We start from the raw sequence: 13,606 nt of genomic DNA on the forward strand, positions 1-13,606 counted from the left end.
CCTGGGTGGCTTAGTTGGTTAAGCAGCTGCCTTTGGCTCAGGTCATGATCCCAGCGTCCTGGGATCGAGTCCCACATCCGGCTCCTTGCTCGGCAGGGAGCCTGCTTCTCCCTCTGCCTCTGCCTGCCACTCTGTCTGCCTGTGCTCGCTCGCGCTCCCTCTCTCTCTCTGGTAAATAAATAAAATCTTAAAAAAAAAAAATGCAGCTTGTTGCCTACCACACCTAATTGCATGTGGTCCGAACAAGCAGGGATATGGGCAGGAATAAACTTGAGATGGACCTCAGGAGGCCTTGGAGACAGGCATGGAGGGAGTGCAGGAAGCAGTTAGAAGTTGTTCACTACAGAGCTGAGACCCCTGGGCAAGCGAGGGATGTAACCAGGTTTGGTTTCTGAAGATTCAGAGTCAGCATGACAGATAAGATCACATAGAGAACTGACTCCAGAATCTGAGCACTGGCATCTTGAAGGCGATCGGGAGAACGGGAACGTGGAGCTCAGCTGATATACCGAGGAGCCCCCTGCACACAGTCCATGCCTTGCAGTGACCACTGCTATCTATCCTTGGAAAGTAACACAAATCTCATGTAATTACAGCTAAGCTTCAGCCTAGAAATTGAGCTTTGATATTGAGGGTTAATGCTATCTAATACTGTAGTTTTCAACTGGAGGTATACTAGAATAATCTGGAACATTAAAGAAACGAAACAAAACACAATCCCTAGGCCCACCCCAGACCAATTAAACCAGGATTTCTGGGTATGCAGATCAGGCGTTGATATAAGTTTAAAACTACTCCCCGGCTGATTCTAACAGGTGGGGATTTAGAAGCCAACGGGGCCTTTCTACAGAAGTGTGTGAGAGAGGGTACGATCTTGCAAGTTCTCAGCCACAACTTGTTGAGCCAGCCAAAGGATCAGAGCACTAGAAGAGATCCCTATTTCCCTTCAGGTGCCAGGCAGAAAGGTGGAAGAGGCAGGGAGGCATGCCTCAGCAGACCACATGGGCCTTCAAGACTCAAAACAAGGTAGGAGACAGTAGGGAGCAGTGAGGACAGAGGGAAAGAGCACACAGTCCCAACAGAGGGGAAATGAAAAGGGCTTCAGTTGCCCGTCTGCCCCCATAGTGATTCGGCCCCAGCTGCAGCCACTCTGTGAACATGCAGGCACCACATTGCTAGAACTTCTAATTTCTCAAGAGAAGGTGGGAATGTAGATTTTAACATTAAATCTCCTGATTTTTAAGTATTGGCAACTAATGCCTGTTAGAAGAAGGAAAAAAACCATTTTTTTCTATAGGCAAAGCACACAGTGTAGGCGAGTTGCACCCAGTGCACACCCCTAATGCATCACAGCCTTCCACATGAAAGATAAAGGACTTGAGTCTGGTTTTCTCCTCAAGTTCCGGACACAGTGACTCCAGGTTTAGCATCATCTTCATTTTCCACTTCTGTTTTGTTTGAGGTGCCAGGGAGCTGCTGTCTGACACAGTTCTAGAGTCATCGCAGGTGGGGATGGCTATGAGCGGGGGCGGGTGAGGTCTCTCTGGAAAGGCAATTGAAGAAGCTCAAATTTGATATCCAGACGTGTTAAGTGTTTTGTAAGCCCTGTGTAATCTGCCAAAGAGGCAGACCAAAACCTTTCCGTTGACATTTTCTTCAACACCAGGCTTGTTTTGAGAGTCTGGGCCAGGTGACAATGATGGCACCAAGAGCTTGTTTTCCCAATTGGAGTCAAAACATTTGCTGAGCAACCCCATAAATTGGCTAGACAAAAGTAAATAGGAAGGGGAGACATGGGAAAGGTGAGGTGACCACACCTCCCTGGGTGAAAGGAACGCGGGAGGAAAGCACACTGCAAGGGAGGGCAAAGAGGAAGCAGGCACGGGCGACGCAGTTAGCTTGCACTGTTCATGCTTTCCGTCTTCCACAGATACTTATTTGGCACCTACTGCATTCTAGGCACAGCTTTCGGTGCTACAAACACAGCAGTGAATCAGGCCAACCGAGTTCCTGCACTCACGGAACTGCCACCACTTTCCCGTCACACGTCTTCCGTCCCCGCATCCTGGTGTCATCGCTCCCATCTCTTCATCACCACCAGCAGCCTGTTCGTAAACCGCAGGGGTGTAGCGTGCTCACATCCCCCGCACAGCAACCACCCAGAGCTTAGGAGTCCTGACAGATCTTGCCCTTTGAGGAGCTTGGGGAATGCAGAGGCCCTGTGCTACCATCTTTGTCGCCACGAGATCACGCATGGGTTGCGAGGAGCCTTACTACTCCTTAAAACTGGCATTTGTTTCAGACGCCACACCCCGGAAAGTTGGACTATATCACGGAATTTACTGTCTTGTCTCTCTTACCTTAAATGGGTTGCTGTTAGGTGTTTCATTCCAATTTCTCACCCTCTACGGTTTTTTAATTTAACTGTGAAATTTTCTTGGAGTTGAAGGGGTGATCTTTAGTCTTTGAACCTTCTCTTAGTTGGAAGTCTCATTTCATAGAATCCCAGTTAAGACACATTCATGTGGTAGATAATAAATTCAAGCCAATCGCATAAGTACAGTAGTCCGTTAGAAAGGACAGTAGTCTCCACAAGAATGGGTGTAATTATTGGTTCATGTGATAGAATCTTTGTTCCATTCATTTTCTATATCAAGAAAGTATATGAAGAGAGGGGCACCTGGCTGGCTCAGCAATTAGAGCACATGACTCTTGATCTTGGGGTCGTGAGATCCCCACATTGGATGCAGAGATTACTTAAAAATAAAACCTAAAAAATATATATATATATGAAGAGAAATGGTGGTTTGTGACCATCTGGAAGCCTCATTAAATTCCACTTGTTTGCATCTGTAGAGGTAAATTTCTCTGGGCAGTGCTATTAATTACCACTGCATGGATGAGTATGTGCATCTATATGGGCATCAGTAAATTACTAAAATAATTCACCCAACAGGCTTTAGTAATAGATAAGTGTTTTGGTGGGGAAATTTGCTTTCTTTCCCCCCCTAGTATTCCTGAATTATGCAAATTATTTTTAATCATAGTAATAACAAAATTCTACTGTGTCTGCTAAATCTAATATACCCACAAGTCCCAAAATGTTTATTAAATAGGGGCTCATGGTGTCAGCACATTGCTTCTTATAGGATTTGAGGTCTTGGAATCCATTCTTTATGTGTTTCCATTGCCTTACAAGGGAAATTGGTGCAAGCGCTTTTCATTGCGTGCCCCACTCCTGATCCTGGGCTTTCTCAAATACAGTATCTCTCACTTCTTCCTGGAACAATGCCTACGCCTCTTCAACCCTTCACCAACTTGTTTTTTGCCCTCTTATAAGGCTTTCCTATACAAAGATTATTCCAAAGATTGCTACCAGTGCTTTGCTGGAGAGCAGACATGAAACCACCTTGTAGTTACAAAACAGGGCAGGCAGAGGCACCTGAGTAGCTTAGTTTGGGTAAGCATCTGCCTTCTGCTCAGGTCGTGATACCGGCTTTGTGGGATAGAGCCCTGTGTCCGGCTCCCTGCTCGGTCGGGAGTCTGCTTCTCCCTCTCCTGCTCCCCCTGCTTGTGCGCGCGCTCTCTCTGACAAATGAACTCTTAAAAGGCAAAAACAGGGCAGTCACTGCTGGCCTTGTCTGCTGACAAGAACCACTGACCCAGGGACTGAAACAAGGTACATGCATCACCTTCTAGTGGGCTTTGGTCAATTAAGGGGGACAAATAAGAGACTGCCTTCTGTCTCTATTGTTCCACTGGTGGCAGACTGGTCATGCTCACTGACGGTGCAGCCAGAAGCCCGAGACATCTGGATGGATTTGGAGTCCCTGACTAGTTGGGTCTAGCTCTCACAAAGTGTCAAAGTGTCTCCAGGCAAAGCGGTGAGGTGGCCTGTGGTTCCTAGGAGCAGAAACTGCTTCCTTGGTGTCCTGCTTGGTGCCATGCCTGTCATACCCAGAGCCTTCAACGGGCATTTGCCAAATCTTTTACTAAGGTTTTTTGGTGCTCTTAACATTTTTTTCTTGTCCACCCACGGAGCCCTTGAAATTGTCAGGCATCTGTCCTCTGTGCTACAGAAGCATATCTGATAAGCGTCAACACTTTTTGAAGTTTAATAGGTCACTTCTTCCTTCTAGGAGCATTTTTGTTTGTTTCTGAAGAAGAATAAAAAATTTTAAGTAAGCAAGATTATAACTTTTAAAATAACAAGACAAGTCGCCCCCACAGGGACCAGGCAGTTGAGTTCAGAGCACTTTATCAAGGCATCTTTCCTGGCAGGAAACACTCCAGCCATGGCAGATCCTTCAGATTGCACTAGATACACAAGGGCCATTTCCTCAGGTTTTTCTTGTAAACAGAGTTCTAATATATCTAATAATATCACGTGTGACCTCGTGCTTTAAGAAAGTAGTGTCCACCCTCAGTCTTGATTAATTTAAGGTGATCACGGTGATTCTCTTCCCCTTGCTAACAATTGGCTTAGAAAAAGTCATGGTAACAATTATAGCCAATAAGATATAAGGAAAGATTTTTGAGTGGCATAGGGGTGGGGCTTGGGAAAGTGTCCCATTTTCTAAAGAAAAGAGTCTGCTATGGCCTCCACGTGTTGTGTTGGCTGTTGCCACCATCTTTTAACCATGGGGAGATGAGTTAAAGGACCAAAGCCAACACCCTGAGGACTGCAGGGCAGAATTATGGAAAGAATCGAGTTTTTGATGATGTTGTTGAGCCACTAAGTTAACCAGCCCTGGACCTGCCATCTCTCAGACTGTTCCTCTGTTGAGAAATATTACCCTTTATTGTTTAAGCCAGTTACAGTTAAGTGTTTTTTCCTTAAGGCCAAAAAACTAAACACGAGGGAGCCAACCACGATCAGAAGATTGCCAAGCATGCAAGGACTCCAAGCAAGGTGAGTCAATTAAATTCTTTAAATGGTGAATAGTCCCATGTCTGATTGTCTGTTTTCCCATAGAAACCAGACAGTCGAGTCCTCTAGCAAACTGTCCCTTTCCCTGAACTCTGTGAGGTGAACGTTGCCAAATTTAAGCTCCACTTTAGAGAGCTCGGGAATCTTTTGAGGTGGATTTGAGCCCTGAGAGCTAAGGAATTTCTTCTAGGCATCCAAAGTCACAATCTGTTGGGGACTCTGTCCTCTTCCTGGTGGCTGCCATGGTCTGGTTTCTGACATACCTGTCCTCCCAGGTCTCCACTGTGGGGCAGGAAGGCACCTGGAGGGCTGAGGGGGAAGCCCCAGCTCCCACCCCGGGTCCACTGTGGTACTCTCTGCCCTGACTATCAGCCAGTGACTTGACTTGTGTGAGGATGCTTTATTTGGGAAGAATATTTATTCTCTTTCCAATAAATTTCCTTTAAATCAGTCTCCCTGTGTTTGAAATGTTATCAATACAGTAAAAGGAATGTGGTGGTTTTAGACGCTCTATTTGCAGTTCTAACTCTATATGCCTGCCTCCATACAAACTTGTCAGGATCATTCAGTAGTCAAAATAGGATAAAAGTAAACCGTCCTTCCTAGGAAAAGCTTAGTTGATGAATAATTGTTAATGTAAGATCAGGTAGTAAAGGAGCTTTGGATGGTAGGATCTGAACACGAGGGCAGCAGCCCAGTTCCCATGCTGGGGGTCCATTGTAAGCCTCCAGCTAGAGACGGCTCTCCTAGACCTGGAGAATGAGATCAGCATGTCCTGAACCAAGCAAGGACCCATGAAGTTTTTTTTTTTTTTTTAATATTTTAATTTTTTTTTTTAAAGATTTTTATTTATTTGACAGAGAACACAAGTAGACAGAGGCAGGCAGATAGAGAGGAAGGGAAGCAGGCCCCCTGCTGAGCAGAGAGCCCGATGTGGGACTCGATCCCAGGACCCTGAGATCATGACCCGAGCCGAAGGCAGCGGCTTAACCCACTGAGCCACCCAGGCGCCCCCCCCCCATGAAGTCTTTTAAAGAGAGGAAAGAGTCCCCAAGTCCATTATCCCATGTAGGCATTTCAAGGCAAAATAAAGACCGGTGCCTCAGAGGATGTGCTGGTCATTTGTGGCAGTGGCTACAGTAGGAGCTACGCCACAACACGGAGAGTGCACTGTCTCCTGGGCAGCATTTGCAGCTTTTTATCTGTCCATGAGGAGGGCAGAGGTAGTTCAAGACAAAGTGGTCATTGTTCTTAAATCTACAAGAGAGACAAGTCTAAAACCCAAAGCATTTTGATTTTTTTACTTTGCCGAAGCAGGCTTTGGTGGGAAAGAATTTCTGCTGGCATTCCAAAACTCTTTTCTATCCAGAGCAGACATGGAGAACTGATCACCTAGAGCTTACACATTAAACTTAGAGTGGGGAAGAACACATGCCGACCCAAGTACAGGTTTCTGGTTCATACAAAAGGAAGATAAAATCCTCTCAGGGCAGATGAAGGAATAGGAAGAGGTTGGAAAGAAGAGAACATGGTTAGTTGCTCGTGCTAACCCCTAGTCCCTGACAACCACCTGATTCAAAACGTGCTGGTAGATTCTAGACGTGCTAATTCGGCATTTACTGCGTGCCTGACCCTGTTCCAGGTGCTTGAGATATATTCTTCAACAAAACAGACAGAGGTGCCTGTCCCCTTAAGGTAGCTTAAGAGCCTAACTAGAGAAGACAGATGTAACCAGTACACATAATAAATTATTCAGTGTACTCTGGTGATAAAAGAAAAAATAGAGGAAGATAAGGATGTAAAGCCTGATTGAAATTCAAAGCCTGGGGGCACCTGGCTGGCTCAGTTGCTGAAACATGTGACTCTTGGTCTTGGGGTGGCGAGTTCAAGCCCCACATTGTTTTGAGGGTTTTGGGTTTTTTTTTTTTTTACTTAAAAATAAAATCTTCAAAAAAAAAAAAAAAAAAAAGGGAGAGAGAAAAAAAGAAGCACTTTGCCACAGTTTTCTATTAGTTTCTATTAGTTTTTTGACCATGGGAAACCTACAAAGAATGGTTATAAGCAACTGGGGCCAGGCCCCTCCTTAGGCAAGGGAGGCACATGTGTAACAGGTCTTGAACTTAATGAGAATCACCCATGAAAATATTTAAAGATGAGAAACAGGCCCCAGGGGAGGCCACAGCTCTGCAGAGCATCCTGGAGCCTTAAATTTCTTCTGTGTTCTAAACTCGCCTTTGGAAGAGGAAAAGACCCCCACAAATTAAATCCAAACATCTCCCAAAATGGCCCGAAGGATGAGTATGCCTGTGGCCCCCCAGGAACGGACCCTCAGAGCACAGCTTCACTCTGCAGGGTTTGGTCATTTACAATCGCAAACCCGCTACTGGTGTCTTCCCATCAGTCACTGCCTAGCACTGCAGGGCTTCCCAAAACATTCGTTTGTGTTTTCTTGTTAGCTTTTCTAAACTCACAACCAAGAAAATATTCAATAAGTAAAATTACCCACAACATATAATTTTCTCCACATTTCTTACAAAGGTTGTCTTTTCTAGACTTCAACAACTAGTTAAAGCCATCAGGAAGGGATTACTGTTGTTATGAAATGTATAAACAGTTGATTATACAAGATTCTCATTTTAGCCTTGGCATCTGGCAGTCTCCCCACATGTCCGAGGGTTCACATGCGTGCATTTGTGGATACACACAGGCACAGAATGTAGAAAGAGGGCCCTGTAGATAAACTCACAAGTGCCCTTTACAGAGTAGGTGATCGTTTAAGGTACAAATGCGGATTTGAAATTGAAACTTTCTTGGCCTCACCACTCAGCCTAAAAGGGTGTCTTGCTGTGGGAGAGAATAAATGTCTATAGACATGGCAGAGGTCTTATTTTGGGGAAGATTGAGCTATCCTCCACCCACAGACAGGGGACATGATTTGGGCCTGATCAGCCTTTGAAATTCCATTTCCTGTGCCGTAGAGATTCAGAAAGGGATCAACCCCGGCCAGTGAGAGTCTTTCCCAGGACTTGGGCTGGCACCATCTGGAAAGAGATCTGTTCTTCTACCAGGGCTGCTAACCTGGTGAAATGTGAACCTGGAGTTTCTTTGGCATCTTTGCCTCCACATGGGGAGTCAGCCTGAGCATGAAGCCAAGAGAAAAGGGACACAGTGTCCTAAGAGGTCACCTGAGTCCTAGGACATAACTGCTCTGAGGACTTCATGTGATATGAATTAATACATTTCCTTCTTTGCTTCAACAAAGTTAAACTGGGTTTTTCTCCTGCAAACCCCATCAATGCTAATACGCACAGGTTCATAAAACATAATGATCACTGCACCTGCCACGTACCAGGCACGGTCCCAGGTGCCTTACATACTGTGTCTCACGAACTCCTTCCAGTAGTGCTCTAAGTTGGTTGATGTTATTCAATCTCAGGAGAGAAAAATAAGGACCTAAATGTAAGATTAAGTTGCCCATCCAAAGACCTATGGTTAGCAGATCATCTACTGGCAGTTTGAACACAGAACACTAAGGGTCTTGAGTTCACTATCCTCCCACCCTAGGCACCAGCAGTAGCACGCTACTGGTCAGAAAAAGAGCTGGCATCGCAAGACCCTGAAAGTCACTTATTAGCAATTCTTAGATATTCATTTACTTACCTGTGAGTGGGGATTAATATCTTGTGAAATAATATGAGCAAAATTGGCAAACTATGTCTTTACCATTGGCTCTTTTTTTCAATAGCTTTATGGAGATAGAATTCTCATACCATACAATTTATCCATTGAAAGTGTATAATTCAGTGTTTTTTTGTACATTCATAGATTTGTACAACCATCACTACATTCAGTGCTAGAACATGTTTATCGCCTTGAGAAGAAAATGATACCTTTTAGCTATCATCCCTCTCTCTCCTTGATACCTCTCCAAAGATGCTCCCCCCCACCAAACCCTCCTAGCCCTAAGCAACCACGAATCTACTTTCCACCTCTGTAGATTTCTTTATTCTGGACTTGGATATGAATAAAAGCATAATATGTGGTCTTCTGTGACTGCCTTATTTTTTTAATTGAGGTATAACTGACATACTAGTTTCAGGTATACAGTATAATGATTTGATATTGGTATATTTTGTGAAGTGATCACTACGATGTCTAGTTAATATCCATCACTATATATAGTTACTAAATTTGTTTTCTCATTATAAGAACTTCTATGATTTATTCTCTTTACTACTTTCAAATAAGCAGTATGGTATTATTAACTATAGTCACAAAGCTGTACATTATATCCCTAGCTTATTTATTTTATAGCTGAAGTTTCTACCTGTTGGCTCTAATCACCAGTTTCTCTCACTCCCCATCCCTGCCTCTGCCAGTCACCAATGACCTTGGTTTTCGTTTTTGTTACTGTTTTGGGTTTTTTTTAAGATTCCACATGTAAGTGAAAACATACAGGATCTATCTCTCTCTGACTTATTATACTTAGCATAATGCCCTCAGGGTTCATCCTTGTTGTAAATGGCAAGATTTCCTTCATTTTTATGGGTGAGTAATATTCCACAATATACCTACACATCTTTATCCGTTCATCCATGAATGAATACTTAGGTTGTTTTCATATCTTGTATATTATAAATACTACAATGAACATGGGGGTGCTTATATTTTTTCTTGTTCGTATTTTCATTTTCTTTGGATAAATACCCAGAAATGGAATTGCTGGATCATATGATAGTTCTGTTTTTTAATTTTTGGAGGAATTTCCATACTACCTCACATAGTACAATTTTCTACCAACAGTACACAAGGCTTCTCTTGCCAACACTTGTTATTTCTTGTCTCTTTTATAATAACCATTATAACACATATGAGGTGATGTCTCATTGTGGTTTTGATTTGCATTTCCCTCACCATTAGTGATGTATCTTTTCACATACCTGTTGGCCATCTGTATGCCTTCTTTGGAAAAATGTCTATTCAGATCTTCTGCCAATTTTTAAATAAGATTGGAAGTTTGGCTCTTGTGTTGTAGGAGTTCTTTATATTTTTGTTATTAGCCCCTTCTCAGATAAGTGATTTGCAAATATTTTTTCCCATTTGTTAGGTACCCTTTTCATTTTATCGTTTCCTTTCTTGTCCAGAAGCATTTTAGTTTGATGTTGCACCACATATTTTTGTTTTTGTTGCATTTTCTTTTGGTGTCAAGTCCAAAAAATGTTCACCAAGACTGATGTCAAGGGGCTTACTGCTTATATTTTCTTATGGAAGTTTTATGGTTTCAGGTTTTACATTCAAATCTTTAATCCATTTTGATTAATTGTTGTTTATGGTATAAGATAGTGGTTCGGTTTCATTCTTTTGCATGTGGCTGTCCATTTTTCCCAACACTGTTTGTTGGAGAGACTGTCCTGTCCCCATTGTTTATTCTTGGCTCCTTTGTTATAAATTAATTAATCATATATGTGTGGGTATGTTTCTGGTCTCTATTCTGTTCCATTGATCTATGTGTCTGTTATATCAGTACCATAGTCTTTTGATTGTAAGAGCTTTGTAATATGGTTTAAAATCAGGCTGTGTGGTACCCTAGCTTTGTTCTTTCTCAAGAGTGCTTTGGTTGTTTGGGGTCTTTCGTGATTCTGTGAAAATTTTAAGATTGTTCTATTTCTGTAAAAAATGCCATTGGAATATTGATCCGTAGATTGCTTTGGATATTATAGACATTTTAACAACATTCTTCTAATTCACGAGCACAGAATGTCTATCTTGTGTCTTTGATTTCTTTTGTCGGCATCTTATAGTGTTCAGTGTACAGGTCTTTCACCTCCTTAGTTAAATTTATTCCTAGCTATTTTATTCTTTTGATGTAATTGTAAACGGGAACTACTTTTGCTCCAACCCATACCTTTTGGGATATTGTGTTTCCATTCCCTTTTGTTTCAAGTGTTACTTCCTTTTTTAATTTTTTTCTTTGATGCATTGGTTTTTCAGTAGTATATTGTTTGTTCTCCACATATTTGTGAATTTTCTAGTTTTCTTCTTGTAATTGATTTCTAGTTTCATACAACTGTTGTCAGAAGAAACTTGTGATATTTCAGTCATCTTAAAGTTATTAAGACTTGTTTTATAACCTAACATATCCTGGAGAATGTTTCATATGTACTTGGGAAGAAAGTTTATTTTGCTACTTTTGGATGGAATGTTCTTATGTTCTTAACTCCATCTGATTTAATGTGTCATTTAAGGCCAAGGTTTTCTTACTGATTTTCTATCAGAAGAATCTATCCATTGATGAAAGTGGGCTTAAACTCCTATTATTGTATTGTTATTTTTTCCTTTATGTCTGTTAATATTTGCTTTATATATTTAGTTGTTACTATGATGGGTGCATAAATATTTCCAAATATTATATCTTCTTCTTGGATTGACTACTTTATGTAATGCCCTTCTTTGCCCTTATTACAGTCTTTGTCTTAATGTCTATTTTGTCTGATATAAGTGTAGCTACCACTGCTTTCTTTTGGTTTCCATTTGTATGGAATATCTTTTTTCATGCCTTCACTTTCAGCCTCTATGTGTCCTTACATATCAAATGAGTCGCTATAGATAACATATAGATGGGTCTTGGTTTGTGTTTTTCTTAAATCCATTCACCCAATCTATGCCTTTGATTGGAGAACTTAGACCATTTACATTTAAAGTAATCATTGATAGGTATGTACATGCCGCCATTAAAAAAAAATATTTTCTAGCTGTTTTATAGTTCCTTGTTCCTTCCTTCTCTTGCTCTCTTCCTTTGAGATGTGGTTTTCTGTAGTGCTGTACTTAGATTCCTTTCTCTTCATCTTCTGTGTAATTAAAAAGCCTAGAAGTTACCATGAGTCTTTTATATAACAATTCATATTTATTACAGGTTACTTTAAGGTGATAACTTAGGTTTGAATGCATTAGAAGTCACTACATTTTTATTTATTTATTTAATTGATTTATTTATTTTCAGAAAAACAGTATTCATTATTTTTTTCACCACACCCAGTGCTCCATGCAATCCGTGCCCTCTATAATACCCACCACCTGGTACCCCAACCTCCCACTGCCCCCCCGCCACTTCAAACCCCTCAGATTGTTTTTCAGAGTCCATAGTCTCTCATGATTCACCTCCCCTTCCAATTTACCCCAACTCCCTTCTCCTCTCTAGTCACTACATTTTTCATTTTTATTCTCCCCTTCCCATGTTTTATATTTTTTGTGTCACATTTTACATTTTTAAATCCTGCATATCTCTTATCTAATTATTGTAGTTTAAGCTAGTTTTTACTTCTTTTGTCTTTAAACCCCCATACTAGCTTTGTAAATGATTAACTACCTTTATAACATTAGATTGTTCTTGAAGTTTTACTATGTGTTTATCAGTGATATTTATACTGTCCTATATTTTTCTGTTAGTAATTAGCACTTTTATTTCAGCTTAAAGAAGTACTCTTTTTTTTTTTTAAGATTTTATTTATTTATTTGACAGACAGAGATCACAAGTAGGCAGAGACACAGGCAGAGAGAGAGGAGGAAGCAGGCTCCCCGCTGAACAGAGAGCTCGATATGGGGCTCATTACGGGGCTCGATCCCAGGACCCTGAGATCACAACCAGAGTCGAAGGCAGAGGCTCAACCCACTGAGCCACCCAGGCACCTCTTAAAGAAGTACTCTTAAGATTTCTTGTAGGGCTGAATTAGTGTGATAAATTCCCTTAGCTTTTGTTTGTCTGAAAAATGCTTTATCTCTCTTTCAATTCTAAATGACAGCTTTGGCCAGGCAGAGTATTTTTGGCTGGCAGAATGTTTCTTTCAGCAGTTTGAATATATCATGCCATTCCTCTGGCCTGCAGAGTTTCTGCTGAAAATCTGGATTGTCTTATGGGGGATTTCCTTATACATAATAAGTTGTTTTTCTCTTGCTACCTTTAAGATTCTCTTCTTATCTTTAACTTGACATTATTATTATGTGACTTGTTGTGGGTCTCTTCAATGTGGGTCTATATGTAACTCTTTGGGCTTTCTGGATCCAGAAGGCTATTTCCCTTCCTAGGATAGGGAAGTTTTCAGTAATTATTTTTCAAATAAATTTCCTACCTTTTTTTCTTCCTCTCTTGCCCTTGTAAGAGCCCTTTCATGTGGAATTTGGTCTGCTTGATGTTGTCCTAGAAGCCCCATGAGCTATTTTCATTTTTTTTCTTTTCTTTTTTTTTTTTTTTACTTTATGCAGCCCTGATTGTGTGAATGCCAGTGCCTATCTTTGAGTTTACTGATTCTCTCTTCCAGTCTGCTTTTAAACCTCTCCAGTTGTATTTTTCAGTTCAGTAAACTTTAGTATTTTCAGCTCTGTAACTTCTATTTTGTAATTACCTATATTTCCCATTTGTTGAAATTCTCACTGGGTTCATCCATCATTCTCCCCAGTACAGTGAGCATCATTATGACCATTATTTCTAACTCTTTATGAGGTAAGTCACAGATCTCCATTTCGTCAGGGACTTTTTCTGAGGTTTTGTTTTGTTCTTTTGTTTGTAACATAGTCCTCTGTTTCTTCATTTTTCTTGACTCTGTTCATTTCTATGCATTACATAAAACAGCCACCTCTCCCAGTCTTAAGAGCGGCCTTACGTAGGAGATGAATCTTATT

At 41.3% G+C, this 13,606-nt stretch overlaps 1 long non-coding RNA gene across 1 annotated transcript in view; it reads left to right on the forward strand.

Annotated features, from left to right (window-relative positions):
• Positions 1-13,606, forward strand: part of LOC309860784 — a 70,501-nt gene that overhangs the window by 37,795 nt on the left and 19,100 nt on the right. The window contains exon 7 of the long non-coding RNA XR_014309637.1: positions 4,842-4,912. This is a non-coding gene — a long non-coding RNA (uncharacterized lncRNA). The remainder of the gene's footprint in view (positions 1-4,841; positions 4,913-13,606) is intronic.

The sequence above is a fragment of the Mustela nivalis genome (genome assembly GCF_964662115.1).
Source record: "Mustela nivalis genome assembly, chromosome: 3".
In the NCBI taxonomy this organism is placed as follows: domain Eukaryota; kingdom Metazoa; phylum Chordata; class Mammalia; order Carnivora; family Mustelidae; genus Mustela; species Mustela nivalis.